Source organism: Herpailurus yagouaroundi, unplaced genomic scaffold, assembly GCF_014898765.1.
Source record: "Herpailurus yagouaroundi ecotype Mexico unplaced genomic scaffold, PumYag 188, whole genome shotgun sequence".
NCBI lineage: Eukaryota > Metazoa > Chordata > Mammalia > Carnivora > Felidae > Herpailurus > Herpailurus yagouaroundi.
This window is the reverse complement of record NW_024412419.1, coordinates 4,540,414-4,559,676: the sequence shown is the minus strand read 5'-3', so window position 1 is coordinate 4,559,676 and position 19,263 is coordinate 4,540,414.

Sequence of the window (19,263 nt, the reverse complement as noted above, 5' to 3'; positions counted from 1 at the left end):
CGACCCTGTGATTCTATATACATTCCCATAGTTAAGTGAAACATTCCAAGTAGACGATGTAAATTTGTGTCAAAAGTTTAAAACAATGAAACACTACCAACCGAATGGCATGATGGTTTTGTTTGTAAATTCACGTTGTTTTGGTCGTATATGAAATATTTAATTAAATTTGATTGATATAGTTAAAAGTAGAATTTTTTACTTAATTTTTAACTGTTTTAAAACTAGTGAACAAATCAAGAAGATAATTCTTACAACTGATTATTCCTGGAGAAATAACTTCATTGCAGAGAGGGAAAAGGTGGGGTGGACACCTCGGGGGTAAAATTGGGTACATGTGCCATGCTAGCCCCTGTCCTTCTCCAGGCTTCATGTTTCCTCAAAGCAAGGGCCACGATGGGATTATCTGTGCATCCCTGGGACTCGGCACAGTTTCGGGCTGAAAGCGTGATCTATAGGTTGGATGAAAGCATAAATGAGCTGCATGATTTATTCATTTGGTTCACGAGGCAAGCACTTTCTGTGTACTAGGAAGTACTCTTCGTTATGCACATACATCTGAACAGGACAGACAAGAAAGGAAGGGATGGAAGGAAAGAAGGGTGAGAAGGGAAAAAGGAAGGAACCCGGTCAGGAATGGCTTCTGTTCCCACATCGACAGCTGTGAGATAGTATCTGTAGCTTCCATATTATTGTCTGGGTCCCAGAAACACCAGGCTCGTTCCTGGACCTTTGAGAAAATTTGAGGACTCTGGTTTGGGCCAACCTAGACCGGACAAATCATATCTGGAATGAAGCCAGCTTCAGAAATGTTGCAAGTTTATCACCAAATTTTACTTTCTTCCGCCCACCCCCCCCCCCCCCCAGGAAATATGCAAGCCCTAACCTTAAAAAGCAACTTCATGTGCAAATAATCCAAGCATTTCTTAACAAAATCTGCTCTTATGCAAATTAACTTATCTATGCATTGTGCGTGCACATAAATGTAGAACACATATTTTACTAATATTAAATAAACTGTTTACTTTTAAATAGAACTAAACCAATCTCCCCTTTTAGATTGCCTTTTAATTTTCGAGTGCATATACTTGCATAATTTACCAGAGAGACAGGTTCCTAGGCCCCTTGTAGAAAACCCACACAGTGCCTCTGTGCCCTGAGCCTGCTTTTAATTATAAATATAGCTGGTTACACCATTAAAAGAACACACACACACACACACACACACACACACACACACACATTAAAATTTCACATCTGTGTGGAATAATACTTGGAAACAAAGCTCGCATTCTTTTAACGGGAGTGATTTGCTGCGCGTGAAAGCGTGTGGCAGGGAGGTGAGTACCACGGTCCGGCCACATGGCTTTAAGTGGACAAATCACCGTGTCACATTGTGCTGTCCCTCCCCACGTGCGGCTTCCTGCTCAGGCTTCAGCTAAATTCATTTTATGTAGCTGAGATTCTGAAGGCGAGGCACAGAAGGCATTCTTGCATGAGCTGGGAGGTCATAAAAGGGTGTGTGCGGTGGGGGGGGGGGGCTTTTGCGTGCCGTGGGGGAGGGGACGCTCAGCCCATTCTTTCCGGGCAGCAGGTGCAGCGGCAACATGGCAGGTGCAATCTGAAGAAAGCACCGCACGATGCTGAATAAGAGTCAGGATCGCTCCATTTTCTCTTGTGAAAGCTTCCACGCTAAGTATTCCCATGTGTGGAGGGGAGATGGCCCCTTCCTCGTTGGAAAGCGGTTAGTGGACGATCGACAGCAGAGGAGATGCTCATCTCCGCCTCCAAGCGACTAGACTGCACCCGTGGGTCCTCACACTTCCTTGGGAACATTCCACCTCCCCCGGCGTCGGCTCTCGTCTTAAATCATTTTGACTCCACAATTGTGGGAGGACCAAATGGACTTTGTTTGGACCGACCTTGTGCAATGGCACCTTAAAAATTATGATTTCCCAGGGGCGCCTGGGTGGCGCAGTCAGTTAAGCGTCCGACTTCAGCCAGGTCATGATCTCGTGGTCCATGGGTTCGAGCCCCGCGTTGGGCTCTGGGCTGATGGCTCAGAGCCTGGAGCCTGTTTCCGATTCTGTGTCTCCCTCTCTCTCTGCCCCTCCCCCATTCATGCTCTGTCTCTCTCTGTCCCAAAAATAAATAAACGTTGAAAAAAAAATTAAAAAAAATATTATGATTTCCCAGGTGGATTCCTTATTCCTTAAATGGATCAATGAATTTAATTGTTTTGGGGGACAATTAAAAAAAAACTTGGTCAACGGAAGGAAAATACAGGAAGGGGTTACTTCTCAGTAATGTTTTTGCTCCAGAAAAATACCCACATGATACAAATATGCCAGAGGTAACCACTTTATTATCACAAACAGCCGTGTGAACAATCCGGTTCAAGAACGAGGGCCAGTTTGTGGAATGTATCGGGATGTCACAGACACGGGAAAGGTTTAACATCTTAGAAGCTGGCCATGTCAGTTTCTACCTAGCCAGAGGATTATTGGGATTTATAATCCAGCAATAATGGGCAGAGTATTGTATTTTTTCACACAGGGTTCTTGTTTGTGAAAAATTGCTTCACGTTGCTTGAAACTGGCGGAGGGTTATCACGAAGGCATCTGTGGTCTCACGAGGAATTTCCGGGAATTGTAAACCCTGCACACGGCAGCTCACCTTCCCTGTGGCCTCTCCCACGTCTGGACAAGCACAGCGAGACACGTCGGTGGCCAGAGCAAAGGGCTCCGCTGGGTGGGGGAGGGGGTCTGCTTGGCAGGCTGCATTGATCGGAGCGGGAGGATTACCGCGCTATGGACTGTTAATCAATAGATATGGGTGCAGCCCCTTGCTCTCAGTGCAGTCGGGTTAATAAGTGTCTACACAGAACAATGGGCTGAAACACAATCTCCCCATTGAAGGAGCCCAAAGACGTAGGACTGTTTGTTTCCACAGCCTCTTTGGGGCATTGGACCTTTACCAGAGTGTGGCCTGGGCAGTCTGGTCGGCTACGGGTGCTGTGTTCCAGAGACCTCTGCCCAGCTGACATGGCAGGGTGGTCTGGGGAAGTGTTTGTGGGAACCCCAAAGCCTTTGTTGGCTCCCGCTTTGTCTCTCTGACGATGGCACGTAAAACTGTTCGTGGTTTTGTGCCTGAGACTTTGGGGTCTTATTGGGCTTGGCAGTAACTCACGCAGAATACCAGCAGTTTAGGAGACAAGGAGAAAGGCCCATGTTCCCTGACACAGAATGTGCTAGACTGCCAGACCCTTGCTTGAGCAGAAAGCATCACCTGCTCTCAAACAGAAAATGAGGGGTGCTTGGGTGGCTCAGTCAGCTAATTGTCTGACATCGGCTCAGGTCACGATCTCACAGTTCACGGGTTCAAGCCCCGCATCGGGCTCCCTGCTGTTGGCGTGGATCCTGGAGCCTGCTTTAGAGCCTCTGACCTCCTCTATCTCTCTGTCCCTCCCCCTCTCATGCTCTCTGTTTCACTGTCTCAAAAATAAATAAACATTAAAAGATATTAAAAAAAAAGAAAATGAAAGAAAAAGAAGAAAGGAAGGAAGGAAGGAAAGGGAAGAAATAAAATTTTAAGACAACCTATAGGTGTTTGATATGTAGAAAAATGCAGAAGACTAGAGCAAATACCCCGTGAATATTTAATCGCATGCTAAGAAAATCAGGCCTGGTGCAGTCATATATTTTCTCTGGCAGAGGTGGAGATGGGAGCTGAAGGATCAGAGAGGAAATCTGCGTGTTTCTCGAGCCCAGAAAGCCCATGGTTCCAATCCACCCGTAGTTCTGATATGTCCTACTCCACATAGACAAAGGCATAGAAACAGCCTCCCCTACAAATTTCAGTACAAGTAAGCATGTGCAACGCCAAGAGCGAAAGAGACTTTGAGTCCGTGCTGTCCTGCGGGAGGTCTCAGTTTCCCTTGGACAGACAGTCCCGATTTCAAATGTTTTGTTCCACGGACCCCCCCATCACTCTGACACTTGCCCAGATAGAGCTGTGATTTCAGTGCAGCTGATCCCCACCTTCGCGGTCTTTCGGTCCCTTGCTGGAGGTAAGTTTCCAAGTATAATTTCTCACACTTGTGGTTGTGTAATTAAAAAAACAAACCACACACACACAAAAACCACACCCTCACTTTTTAAAACACGTTATCGTATAACAAGAAAGGGAAACATGGGTTCAAGCTATTTAAATAGGCAGGGTTGACTTCTTGTTCATTTTCTGCAACTGCAACGTGAAAGATACGTATACAATTTATCAGCTATTCGTATTTTCGAATGACAAATCCTTTCGTTTTTAACTTGTAGACTCTCGTCTGCATTCCTGTCCTGAGTGCACCCACTCTCCCCAGGTTTGGGATGGTTAGATGGGTTAGATGGCGACCGTGGAGAGAAAGGGTACTTCCTGTCTTCCTAGTATACCTCTCCTTCTCCACGGAGGCCAGCCCCGGTGAAGGGGGATCCGTACCCTCCCACCCTGGAAACCACCACTGGTCTGGCCTTCCTGTGCACTAGGATTCTGTGGATCACTTCCCTTGTCATAAGCTGACACAGGAATAGAGACGAAAATATTTTATACCAAGTTCTTCCATTTCTATGTTGTACACTTTTAGAGTCACATCATTTACCGCATTAAGAATGGACTTTAAATATGTTAGCGCATGAGGTTTTCCATGCATTTCTCCCGTTATGACCTCTGCTTACACTCTCTCCATTCTTTTGACTCTGGTGTCTGATTATGTTCCCCCGGAGGCTAAGAAGGAGAAAAGAAAAACAGAGGGAAGGGAATATCTCCAAGTGCATTTTTGATCATTTTTATGCTTAATGTGAGGCTAAGACACGAATATCAATTCTACAACCCCGAATCAATAATGCTTTTATTATTGCAACATTGAGCGCTTCGTACATGGAGTACTCTGGTGGAAAAGCACTGGGAAGCCAGTACAGAGCGTGGGTCCGTTTTTTTTTTTTGTTTGTTTGTTTTTTTTTTGTTTATGCCTTCTGGCAAGTAGCCTAAGTGAGTGATTACCTTCTTTCTCTCTGTTTCCTCAAAATGAAGGTGATAATAGTGGCCTCTTTTTCTTGATAGGAATGCTTTGTGATCATAGATAAAAAGACCTTCAATTTTTGAAGTTATAGTAACCACTTTTTTTTTTATTTTTTTAACGTTTTATTTTTTATTTTTGAGACAGGGAGAGACACAGCATGAATGGGGGAGGGTCAGAGAGAGAGGGAGACACAGAATCTGAAACAGGCTCCAGGCTCTGAGCAGTAAGCACAGAGCCCGACGCGGGGCTCGAACTCACGGACCGCGAGATCGTGACCTGGCTGAAGTCGGACGCTTAACCGACTGAGCCACCCAGGCGCCCCTAACCATTTTTTTTTTAAACAAAAATTAGGATGTATTCTGGCATGGGGGTAAGCTCTTCTAAAACAGGAAGATTCTGGAAAATCCTGATAGTAAATTCGAATCTAATGCAATAAAGTGCCATTTATTTTTCCCTTTTACAGAAAAACGCGTTCCCTAGACACATCTGATGATTTTTTGAAGTTGGTATTCACAACACGGTCATTACTGAATTTTTAAGTATGCGTGAATTTAACAGATAACGGGTACTGCTTTATGGCTTTTGAATAAGGTTGTAATTCGAAGGTTGTGATTTTGGGTCATTTTCCTTTTATTTCTTCCAGTAAAGGAGTCTCTCATGTATATGGGGGGCTATCATCTTGTGTAATCTGTAATGCCAATTCTCTGTGTTTTACTCCGGCAAGAGGCATGTAAAATGAGGTTCAGCCCCTCTGAAATCGAGCCCGAAGAATGGAGATAGGTAAATTGTGATCTTTTAAAAATATGCTCCCTGTTTTCTTTGGATTTATTAGCCATACCGGACACATGGTTTCCCATTTAATCTTCTTCTGTTTGTAACCTTGCCACTGCAGGCGGATTGGGGATTTGGAAGTAGAAATAAAGTAAGTCAGAATAGACGAAGCACGTACATGAGTGAACGGTTGTGGGCAAGTCATGTAAACTCGGAGTTTCCGACTATAATGGATGAAACGGGTGTACTACCACCTACGGCGAATAGATTGCTTTCTGAATTCACTGAAATTCTTCGAGTGTAGTACCTTACAGCCCTGGTATATTGTAAATGCCCAAACTGATATCTTTGATTATTATTACTATTATCTACACTGTCAGGGGCTAAAGAACCCTGACAAGGGTCCAAACCAAGATAGAGACAGAGAAGGAAAGGCCACAGTAGTCTGGGGAACAGAGCTGGATGGCTCAAGGAGTCAGGTTTCATTTATTTTCTGTGGTCAGCCAGGTCAGCTTATCTGCCTGGGACCACAGTGTCTGAGAAGTGGTGATTTAGAATTCAGGAGGGACTGGGGCCATGTGGATGCTCCTTTCCTGTTCTAACCATGAATCCATCGGCTGCTCTCCATTGCTAAGGGGCTCTGTTGTGCTGGGGGGCCTTTGTTCCCTTCTCTGCTAAGGCTCCCCTCACACCGATCTTCATTAATCCAGGGAGGAGGGCTACTCAAGGTTTCCTGGTCTCGAAGTCACTCATAATCCCACAGAGCCTGTACTTGACCTGTTTCCCTTTGCCCACCATAAAGATGATGCATCTAGCCAAAGCATTTGGCAGGAATCTCATTAAAGAAGCTAGATGAGACTGTGGTGAGTGACTCTTTCAACCCGAGGTGCGTTCCAACAACGCGAGACATGTGCCATCCTCTCCGGCACTTATTTGGGCTTTGGGGGTAGGGTTCAGCTGAAGAGAAAGAAGGTTTATGTCACGATGCCAGCTTTCAAACTCGCTGTTCTGTTTGACACAAGCAGTGGCAGGAAAAGAACTCTAGGAGCATTCTTCATGTTGCAGGGTACTCGTGGATCAAAACTTTTGGGGGGAAAAGAGAAGAGGTGTGAATACTCCCAAGATAACTGCTTAGTTTATGTCCCATTAAGCCAGGGGCTTTGAGAGAAAAATTGGGGAGCAGCTCTTTGAAATAAAAACGTAGTCACTCAGTAGAAGGAACAGAAGACAGATTTGAGGAAATTTCCCAGAAAGGTGAACAAAAAGACCAAGGATCAGATAATAGAAAAGTTCCTTAAATTAGAGGCTCAGCCCAGAAGATACAATATCTAAGTAATAGGGCTTCCACACAGACGCCAAAGAAAAGGAGAGAAAAAAAAATCTTCAATGAAGTACTTGAAGAAAATTTCTCGGAAACAGGCACATAGGTCTTAAAACTGAAAGGATTCACCCAGTGGCCAGCACAATGGAAGGAAAAAAGCCCCCTACTGAGTGATATTATCATGGCATTTCAGACACTAGAGACAAAGATCCTACAAGTTCCCCGGGGGGAAGAAAGGAATCACTTACAAAGCCCTTGGATTCAGAACACCATGGACTTTAAAACAGCAGTGCTAGAAGCTACAGGGAAATGGAATAATGCCTCCACGCGTCTGAGAAAAGATACTCTTCGATTTATATTTGACACCCAGGGAAGCCATCAATCAAGTATGAGACTAGAATGCAGACATTTGCAGACGTGCAAAGTGTCAACACCTCACTACCACAGGATATGCCGTGCAAGAGAAGCACGTGGACAAAGGGGATCCGTGAGTTGCAAGGACCGAAGGTCCAGCAGCAGCAGGTGGAGGGCGTCGATGGGTGATGGTGGTGGAGACGCCCGACCACACCTGTGCCACTGCGACCAGGTGACAGAAGGAGGGCCATCCCGTCACAAGATGGAAAACTAAAGGGCGCAGAGCATCCATGTTGTTTGAATGTATTGGGTACATGTCGTGTAGAGATCTGGGGAGCACTTGGCTGAGAGATACACAGAAACCAAGGCAACAGAAAATCAAGAATGGAAATTTCATGGCAAACACAAGGCTACAAGGAAGGAATCGTAATTAGCATGGGGCACCGTGCTCCAGGAGCACTCAAACTTACCTGAGAGTCTTGTGGTGGCATCTCGGTCCATCCCAGATTGAGAAGGGACAATATTGGGAAGATGCATATATTGCATTTGCCATAACAGTTCTCTCTCAGCCACAAAAGTGGCATATCATCCTCTTGATATTGACTGTGGGCAGAGGGATTTTAAGGTTTTCTGCCATAGAGGCTGCTCATGGATCCCAGTCAAAAAGTCGTGGAGACATGAAGACAAGACCACTCATCAACTGAGAGTGGTTCTTGGTTTGCAGAGTTTGCTTTATTCAGATATAAACCAACTTGCTCCTTAGAGTTCTGAAGAGGGTAGGTGGTGTGTATGGAGACCAAGGAAGAAAGGGGCAGTGAGGGAGGGCCGAGAGTGGCCCTGTGAAGCGTTTTCGTGCCAGAGGAATTGGGGGTCGGGGGGACCCCAAGGAATTGCTCTGGTGAGAGATTGACTCTCAGGCCATTTTTAGTTGTAAAAATCACTCCCAGGAAGATCACTAAATGAAGCCCTGCTTCTGTGAATGAGACCTCACCTTCCTCGGATGGTGTCTGTTACGTCTCGTTGAAGAAAATTAGTAAAGTACCGAAAAATACAAAGAAATGACCATTGTTTTCATATTGGCGTGTTTTCTTCCCAACCTTTGCTAGTATACTTCTTAAATTGGGGGCTTTTTTTAATATATAAAATTTTATCTCCTGCTTTCTTCCGCTAAACCTTATACGGTGCTCCTAGGACATTTAAAATTCTTCTAAAATGTATCTTAATGCAGAATAATATTTCAGTGTATGCTACTTGATAATTTACTTAAGTATGTCTCTGATATTAGTGTAAAGGCCTTTCTGATTCTTCATGATGTTGAGGCAAAATCCTTGTTCAGGAATTCTTGACTGTATTTCTGAGTATCTATCTGGGAGTAGATCTCAAAAAACAGAATCATTAGGTCCACTTGCCTTTGGAAAGTTGTCTCAAAGTCCACAGTTAGTGCAGTACAAGAAGATGTTCATTTGTTATGCTCCTATCATCGCTGTGTTTGTTTTTAAAAATCTTAGGGCACTTGGGTGGCTCAGTTGGTTAAGCACCTGACTTCAGTTCAGGTCATGGTCTCGTGGTTCATGAGTTCAACTCCTGTATCAGGTAAGCTTGAGCTCCACTCTAGATGAGCACAAGCCTTGCTTCTGGTGAACATGGGCCAAGCTTTGGGTGAGCCCTGCTTCTCTCTCTCTCTCTCTGTCTCTCCACTCTCACTCACTCGTGCCCTCTCTCCCTCTCTCAATAATAATAATAATAATAATAAAGTAAAGGCTTACCTACCTATTAAAAAAATTTAAAAACAAATCTTAATTAATGTAGTAAGATAATATTAAATATCTTAATTTATAGTTTTTACATTTCTGAATGATATTGAATGTGTTTTCATATACTGTCTGTCACCAGTATTTCTGCTTCTGTGAATTAGTTATCAGTGGGTTTCATCCCACCCACAGGAGGGTTTTAAAAAATGTACCTTGACCATTTTCATTATTTTCTGTGTTTGTCACAATTACAATGCATGCTCCCCACCCTTCAGCACAGGCACGCACACATGCACACTGATGTTTGTGCACGCGTGCGCGCGCACACACACACACACTCCTCACCACGTCTGTCTTCCACGCACCTTCTAGTTCTTAGCTTAAATGCCGTCTGTGGTGAGCTAGATGGTGACCCCCAGAGCGTGTGAATGCCACCTCATTTGGAAAAGGAGTTTTTGCAGACATAAATTAAAGATCTCAAGATGAAGGCCTTACAAGCATCTACAAGTCTCTTTATGGCACGTGGGAGAGAGGACACGCATGGGGGAGAAGGCCATGTGGAGGCACAGGCAGAGATTGCAGGGTTGTGGCCAGAAGAAAGAGGGAGGCCCACGGCCGCCGGAAGCTGGAAGAGGCAAGGGGTGGATGGTTCTCTCGAGCCTTTGGAGGCAGTGGGGGGCCCCTGGATTTTGGCTCAGGTCATGATCTCATGGTTCATGTGTTTGAGCCCCACGTCGGGCTCTGTGTTGACAGTGAGGAGCCTGCTTGGGATTCTCTCTCTCTCTCTCTCTCTCTCTCTCTCTCTCTCTCTCTCTCGAAATAAATAAATAAACTTAAAAAAAATTTCTTAAAAAGATTTCAAATGTGACTTCTGGGAGACAGGACCCCACACGAACATGGTGTGTAAAGCAGGAGGTCTCCCTTTCCTTCCACCGACATGCCCACAGTTTTCTGTATTTACATACGTGTACGTATACACATAGGTGCATACAGATTTTATAACATTCATAGGATCACGTTAAACACACTCTTTTTCCTAAAATTTGCTTTCTCACCTAGTGATGTGAATATGCATTTTCAGGTCAACACATGTACCATTAACTCATCATTGCCTCATAACCGCACAGCTACCTGTCTTTTCCACCATTGGGTTGTGCCATGACTCCCTTTACCGTGTCCTATCGATGGACATTCATATTTTCTATGTAATCCCTTCCCAGAGGTGGCAATGATAATCCTCACACTTAAAAGTTTTCACGAATATGCTTTAAAAAGAGCTTCTACAAGACCAATTGCTACATCAAAGGGAATTTAAATTTCTGATGGGTGCTAACAATTAGCCTTCAAGGAATGTTTTGCCAACTTATATACTCCCGTCAAAATTATATACTACTGCAGTTTCCCACATTCTTGCAACACTTTAAAAACTTTTCCAATCTATTGGGTGAAAAATAATACATATTTAATTATGGTTTTAATTAGTTCTCACTTGACTGCTGATGATACCACGCTTTTTATGAGGTAAGTAATTGGCTCTAAAATTTATTCTCTACGTACTGCCTGTTCATTTGCTTTGTTTACTTTTCTATTAGTCTATGAATATTTTCTTTTATTGATTTGCAGGCACTCTTTATATATTCTTGAATAAATCCTTCTATTCTTTCCTGTGCTTCTATAGGTTGTACAGTTTTTAATAATTCAAGTAACACATTTCGTAATCTAACCGGTATGGCAACACTGACTTGTCCAGAGGAAATTAGCGGTATGTTCTAAAAGTGTAATTCTCTTCCTATTATTGTTTAATTCTCACTTGTGGTTTCAAGGTCTTATATTGGCTGTGGTTCATTCAAACTCGAGGACACGGTGATTTGTGTTAGTGACACGTGTCATTCAACTCTCTGCTTGTCACGGGACCTACCTGTCCAGCCAGAGGAACACCTGAATCCTCGTGAGAGGATTGAACCGGTTATGCTGAACCACAAGGGGGAGGTGTCTGACCTTAACTGTGAGAGGTGGACTCTAATCTCTTGACCCTTAACTAAAAGACAAGTGGAAGACAAAGCACGCCCAGCCGGCTTGCGAGCCTGGGTTAACATTTACCAGTTTTTTCTCTCCCCCCTCTGAATCGCAGGCACTAATTTGGTGAAATAATTGAACGGGCCGCAGTGGCTGCAGGACATGTTTTGAAATGTAGACCAGATCATCTGTTGCCTCGGTCAGTGTGACGCCTGCCAATCTGAAGGACATGGAAGGGAGACGTGATGGGCTATGGGTGTGAATATGTCTACTTAATACCTTTCAGCTGCCATTTTACTCTTATCTTCTCCAAATACCTGGACGAATGCAAAGAAAACACAGAGCTGAGTCAAAAGTGCAGAATTATTAATCAAGCCTTGCAAACAAACGAGCTGCTTGGCCCCTTTGGTGGGCGGAATTCTCAGAATTGTAGAAATGAAAAATCGTGGTGAAACAGGGGGCGTTTGATTCTTGTCTGGCTGAGTTTATCTCAACCCCGTGTTTACTCTTCGTTACCTTTGAGCAAAAGACACAATTGCCTTGGAAGAGTACAGCCGTTCCATCATGTGAGAGGCTCCTCCGTGCTGATACCGTCCATTAATCAAAGGCTGGGACGCCAGGCTTGGCTCACCGGGGCCTGGCAGGTGGAGGCCACCTACGTTCGGCACGCTAACGATGACAGACTCTCCTACTATGCCCGTCAGGGTGACTTTCCCTAATCCGTCCTAAGCTGTGGTGACACTCGTAGCGTGTGGTGACAGCTGTGAAGTCAGACGCTGCCTCCCGCTCCGAGGGGCTTGGCGACTCTGTTTCGCATCGCAGGAGGGCTGCGGGATGCGGGAGAGTGGGAGACTCAGAGAGGAGAGAGAGAGAGAGACAAGCCCTCGTGCACGTTGGAGATGACATGGTACCCACATCCCCCTCAGAGACTTTCACGAGCAGGAGCACCACAACAGGCGGGTCCCCTTGTCCCAGCATCAAGTCCTAGTGCCAGACCCACCCCAGAGTCTCAAGGACAGTCAGCAGTAAGCCAACCGCAAACTTGAGCTAGTCTTCTATTTCAGCAGACGCGTCACCAAGTGCGTTCTTTCCAGGGGGGCTGCCGTGCGGTCCCGAGACGTGTTCCAGAATGTTTCCTACCATGGGCGGCAACTGGATCCGGTTTTTCTGTTGCCTGGTGCTTCAGGGCACGGGTGTCTTCACAGACCACTTGACCAGGAGCACAAATGGTCCAGGGGAGACCCTTTGTCCGATGGGCCAGCGAAAGCAGACGGTGACCCGGGTGTGAGCGCACTAAACTCACCCTGAGCTTGTGTGTTCGCGGGTTTCCCACAGCCCCCTTGGTCGGGAAAATCTTCCCTCCCACCTCTTAGTAAAAAAAAAAAAAAAAAAAAAAAGCAAATAATTGTTTTGGGGGGGCCTGAGGGGCCCGAGGGGGCGGCCCCCTCAGCACACGTGGTTGCAGCTGGGGGCGATGCATTAGGCGCCCTTAGCAGGATGGACACTGTCGAGGTCCTGACAGCCCGGTGACGATTTGTTTGTGTTGGAGCAACCGGAGAGTTGGCCGTTAGCCGCTGAGTAATCGCTCCTGTCAGCCTGTTAAGCATTAGAAACAAACGCGCTGGAGAAAAGCCATGCCTCCTTTTTGAGATAGGGAGTCATTCTGGGGACTTTTTTCCAGACGTGTGGTGACTGGTGGTCCTGGAGGCTGCGTGTGCCTCGCATCCTGCACACGTGAGCCTGGACGGGACAGACCGTGAACTCCTGACCCGGGAGCCGGGCCGCCTTCGGCCTGGTCTCTAGGTGGTCGGATTTCTGGTCGCTGATGTCCCAGCGCGGCAGACCGTGTTCTTCCTGGACGCTGCTCTGATGATTCCAGTCATGAAAGTCTCCAAAGGGGAGGGGACCAGGGAGCCGTTGAATGCCACGGAGAGTGTTGGGTCAGATCCTCCACTCTCCCGGCACCGGGCACTCAGCTGGGGAGACGGCCTCTACTCTCTCCGTCTCCTCGCCTTTCTTTGACCCTGTCATTCCCCTTTGTGCCCTTTCAACCCTCCTTCCGTCCCCCCCCCCCCCGCCCCGGCTCAACTTCCTCCTTCCCCACGTCCACCCTAATGGCTCTGGGTGCTCTGATTTGAGCGTGTGCACCCCTGTCTCGGCGGCCTTCTAACCACCGGGGTGTCTTATGAGCCCCCCTCGTTCTGAATCAGCAGCACCTCCTGGTCACATGCAAGGTCATCGCCAAAGTTAACGCAACCACGGGTCTACATTGTCAAAGGGACTCAGGGGAATCTCCCAACCACCCAAAGTGCAGAGGTCAGGCCGTGTTCCCTAAGGCCTGGTCTGAAGACACAATGAAGGGCGGCTGTCTTCCGTAGTCCCGCTGCTTTCTGGGCTTAAGTTAGTCGAAATCAATCCGTCGGTGATCCATCACGGGTGTGTTTATCCTTGTGACGCTGTGTGGAGTGGATTTTCACATCTCACACAGGAAGGTTATGGGTCAAAGGAGAGAATTGTCTCTATTCCAAACGGAAACCGGGTATTTGGTTGTGTGATGTGCTCTTCCCTCGCCTTCAAGAAAGGAGTCCACAAGGAAAGCCGTGTCTGTACTTCCACGAGGAGACACTTGGCTCTCGATCAGGCTGGAGGGTTTCAAATACGCTGCTGGCCGAGATTCCGTGACAGCCAGCCAGGGCCTACCTCTTGAATTTTATGGACTGTACACTTTCTAAAAGCTGTTTTTCTTTGTTGAAATGACTTTTAACCAAAACGTCGCTTTTAAAAGCCAGCTTCAATTATCAATCCATCATCAAGTTCAAGCTGCAGATCCCAGAGTGCCTTTTCAGACACACTAAGATAAATACAATCACTTGGTGCTCATGGTGGGGCTCAAGGAAAAGTCAAACTGAGGGGATAAAAAGTCTCAAGACTGCATCCGTGAGATAAATTTCCAGCGAAAAGCCATGAATTCCACCGAGAACAATCTCAGGTTGCCGTATCTGAGGGGGTATTAAGGGATTTTAAATAATCACGGAGTATTCGATGCACGCTGCATAGGAAGACATATAAAAATTGACGAGGGAAGATAAGAAAGTACTATCCGCAGCGTCTTGTAAATGCAACGCATCTAAGTTTTTCTAATGAAAGAGTGTTCAAGTGGCCAGTACATCACAGAAAGGGGCTAATATATACAGGATTTTAAAGTCAAACCAGTGAATGAGGTACAGTAATCTCTTCGGAGCAATCCGAATAGAAAATAGACCACAAGGTTGATTTTAGAACAGATGTATAAATGGAGATTCTAGCATCTGTAACCAAAAAAAGGAGGCATTTATGTTGACACATGAGAGACAGTTTTTTAAAATAATCATAATCAGAAAATGCTACAAGGTTCTAGAGTTCTCACAGCCTTGATTTTGACTTTCTGTACCTTCTAACTATAGATAACTTGTGACAGAAAATAATAATTTCTCATACTTTATTATTTTTTCTCAAGTTTTTTTTAATGTTTATTTATTTTTTGAGAGACAGGGAGACAGAGCATGAGCAGGGGAGGGGCCGCGAGATGGAGACACGGAATCCGAAGCCGGTTCCAGGCTCTGAGCTGTGGGCACAGAGCCAGACGCGCGGCTTGAAGTCACGAACCCTGAGATCATGACATGAGCTGAAGTCGGACACCCAACCGACTCCAGGGGCCCCTAATTTCTCATACTTTAGTCACTTATCTACTTAACTCATTATAAACAGAATCCTTTGTGTGGTGGCCGGTGCATGAGCACAGCTGCCTTCATCCGGAATATGCGGAACTCAACGCTGTAACCTCAAATCACTCCTTCTGAAGAAACCCCTGTGCTCTCTATCCCTTTGTGCCGAAGCAGTGTTTCCAGAACACATCTCCTAGAGCAGAACTCTCCCTAGGCGCTTGGTATTCTTACCAAACTCTTTTGAGGATCTGTATTCTTTTTCTATTGCTCGCAACCTGTAAAATCTGATCCCTGGAAATGAGTTTCTGCAGGTAACAGGCCCTAAAATGTGGGCAGATTCTATAGGAAGAAGGTGGGGGAGGGGCAGTGAGGAATCTGTTTTCCTGGATGGAGCTGTTGGTGATCGTCCCTGTGCCAGAGCAAGACAGCTGGCTAAACTATGATCGGTGATGACCACGGACACTTACACGTTAAGGCACAAGGATGGAAAAAAAATCTGGGTTTCGGACCATGTTGGCTGCCTCTAACGCTCATCAATGAGAGCCTAGTAAAGGGGTAATCATAGGGAGGAGAAAAAGACAACAACAATATGATTTTTCAATATAAGAACATCTTTGGCTACGGATGACAATTCAAAATGTTGAATTAGTTTTTATGGAAAACATTAACATAAGAATAATGACCATCACAAGGTGAAGTCAGTGTCAGTTGACTACCTGTGTCAACCCCAGCTCTTCCCCAGTACCCTCCTACCCTCCTCCAGTTTAGGGTTCCCTGCCATATATTTTTTTAAAAAGTGTATCTATACTCCTTGTGGAGATGCATCTGAGATGTAGTCTGGGTTCCAGGGGTGTATTTTTCCACTTGAGGCCAGAGTTTTCAAAGTGGTTAGAAGCAGAGGCCACATAAAATTGGCAAATACTATGTCAAGGCATCAAGAGATGGACGGTGAGCAGAGTATTGTTCTTTTTAAAAATATATATATTTTTAATGTTTATTTTTGAGAGAGACAGAGAGAGAGTGAGAGCGGGAGAGGGGCAGAGAGAGAAGGAGACACAGAATCCGAGGCAGGCTCCAGGCTCTGAGCCATCAGCACAGAGCCCCATGCAGGGCTCGAAGTCACAAACCGTGAGATCATGACGTGAGCCAATGTTGGATGCTTAACCGACGGAGCCCCCCAGGCACCCCAGAGTATTGTTCTTAATATACAGAAACGTCCACCCTCAAAAACTTGATCAGGCAATATCTTAGTGCTGGGCCATGGAATTGACAGAGAGTATAGTGGACTAGAAATCCGCCAACCCTTTAAAGGAGATCTGCTGCCATAGCAACCAGAAGCATGGCTCCAAAGACCCTGTGACTGTTCATCTCTAAGACAACCACGTGGCCTGCAAAACTGCAACAGTGGGGAATCCTGCCTCCCAAACACCTGCGGTTGCTATCAAAGATTTGGCCATGGAAGCCATGGAAAAGAGAGATGATCTCTGGAAGCCGACCAAGGGCTTTCTAACCAGGCACCGAAGATCCTGCTAGAATCACCGGATAGTACATGCTGAGTGTGATGGTTCAGTGGCCATAGAGGGATGATTCCCGTCGTTCCTCTTTACAAATGGGAGGTTTTGGGTTGTTTTTAGAGTTATCCTGCTACTTCCCTACCATATATGTGCCATGTCTCAGTGAAACTTAATTCATCGTAATCAACTACGGGGTCTCCAGGCATTTGGACCCGACACAGGACAAAGCACACCGCTGAGCAGGCCTAGACTCGGCACCGAACAGAGTGAGGAAGATTTTGCCTTGTCCAATTTTTGGAAAGAGGTCAGTATAGTTTTATAAGGGGTGCGTGCAAAGTAACGTGTGTGCGAATGCTGAATTAATACTGGGATAGACTTTATGGGTATTGTCAGCCGCTGATGCAGCAACCGCTTTCTCTTTCCTCCATCCAATCAGCATCTTGACTTGTTTTCAGTGTCCACTCATGTCTCAAAGACCCCATATGCCCCCCAAGCAAGATGAATCCGTACACTCAGTCCCAGGAATGAGTTTGATTGCTGTAAGGGCACTTCTGCTTCCTTATCAGTAAGAGGAACAGGTACAGGACCCAGTTCCCCCCAGCGAGGACAATTAGGAATTTTTAGGGGTGCTTCTGGGGTGTCTCTCCTTATCTTATTAAGAATTCCTGCAAGCGACCTCAGTTTCTCCTGGTGTCCTGCTAAGTGCTACGTGCTAAGGACTGCTTCGGCTGTCTTGCTACCAGCCTCTCGAGAAAGCTGGCCTCCGGAGAGGGACAAAGATAAGAGAATCTTGAGTCAGATTTACTAGATCAAGTCAGTATTGAAACCCAGCCTCATATTTTCTGTGTCTTTTGGCAAAAGCCCGTTAGAGTTGATTTTGCTGTTATGTGGAGACAGAGCATTGCAAGCAGTATGGCTTTGGTGAAGGAGCTGTCCCTGTTGGAGCCATGGGGACCCAGTAGGAGAAGAGGGGAGGGGAAGCAGAGAACTGCCAGAGCAGAAGGAGCCCCCGGAAGACAGAGGAGGCAAGATGGGGGAGGGGTGCGCAGTCGGCCCGCTTAGCATCGGTCCTTGTGCAAAGTAGCACGATTGTAGAATCACAGAATGTCAGCATGAAAAGCTACTAAAATGTGGTCTGTAAACTGGCACTGGTTTAAAATAAGCACGGTAGTATGTTTTTGAAATCCATATGTTTCAAATATCTTTCATTCTATGTATGGCTTTTCTCTCTTTTTTTTTTTTTAAGTTAAAGATGCACATTCTTTCATCGAAGGACAGAAATTTTCAACGTTTGATTTCCTCATTTGGCAAGAGAGAGAGTTTAAGCTCACATCAGCTAGCTCCAAATCTATTATTTAAAATTTTGCTGGTCTGGGAAACTCAGGATCTGGATATTATCAGAGTATTTCAATATCTTCTGCTAATTGTGGTGGTTCATTCCATGTGTCAACTTAGCTCGGCTATGGTGCCCGGTTGTCTGCTCCAACACCAGCCTAGGTGTTGTTTGGGAGGTATTTCCAGATGCGATTAACATGCAAATCAGTAGGCATTGAGTAGAGCCGAGTATACACTCCCTAATGTGGGTGGGCCTCATTCAATCCTTAAAGGCCTCCGAGAAAAGACTGAGCCCCCTCCCACCCCCCAAGAAGGACCCTTCTGCCTGCAGATGGCCTTCCTTACTCAAGACTGCAGAGTCAACGCCTACCAGAATTCTCAGCCTGCCAGTCTTCCCTGCAGACTTCAAACTTGCCAGCCCACACGATCACACAGAACAACCCTTAAAATAAATCTCTCTTTATACATATTCTCTTGCACATCCTGTTGGTTCTGTTTCTCTGGAGAAGTCTACTAATACACTGATTCTTGAATATTCATTCCATTAACTAATGTTATTTAAGTCCTTGCCACGTGCAAGATAATGTGCTAAGACCGTCGGAATAGAAAGATGGCGTGCGTCGTAGCGGGACATCGACGGTGTCAACAAATACAGCATAATGTGATGGGAATGGTAGGGAACAAGCAGACAAAATTGCATTTAATGCAAGAACAAAGGGGGCCAGAGAAGTCAAGAATGCTTTTTCAGAGGAGGTGACTTTGAGCGAGGCTTTGATGGATGAGAGGGTGTTTATCAGACAAGGAAGGAAAGAAAATGCTTCTCAAGAATAAACACATATGTTAAACCTCTGTTGAAATAATCTCCCATGTGATCAGACCTCACTAGCTGCTGTCACCCCGGTGACACATAGCTCCAATTACGAGAAAGTTCTTTCTCCGCTGAACTAAGGATCAACCCCCCTGTAACGTGTTCCAATTTGGTTTGGTCCTGTCTCAAGCATTCCCTGGACATGTGGCTTTGGGAAGGTCACCTCTTTCCTCTGAGAGTCACTGTCGCCATCTGTGATTGGGGATAATAATACTTACCTTTTGTGGCTATACTGAATGTCAGATGTTTCACTTAAAATATCTAGAACATACTAAGTGTCTGATAAATGTTAGTTTATTTCACTTCTCTCTGGTGCTCCTTCTGGAGTCAGACAGAGGAAATCTTCCAAATCTATAGACGAATCTGTCACAAAATGACATACTCATGAACGGAGATGGGCAAATTGGTTAAAACCCAATGTAACAGAACATCAATGACTTACATAAAATATAATTTGTATATGTAGAGTATAGAAATGAGTACAGTTAATGACATTTTTTCTGTCTGGAAACATTACCATCCAGGAGAGGAGCCTGGGTGACAGAATGAATTACTATAAAATTA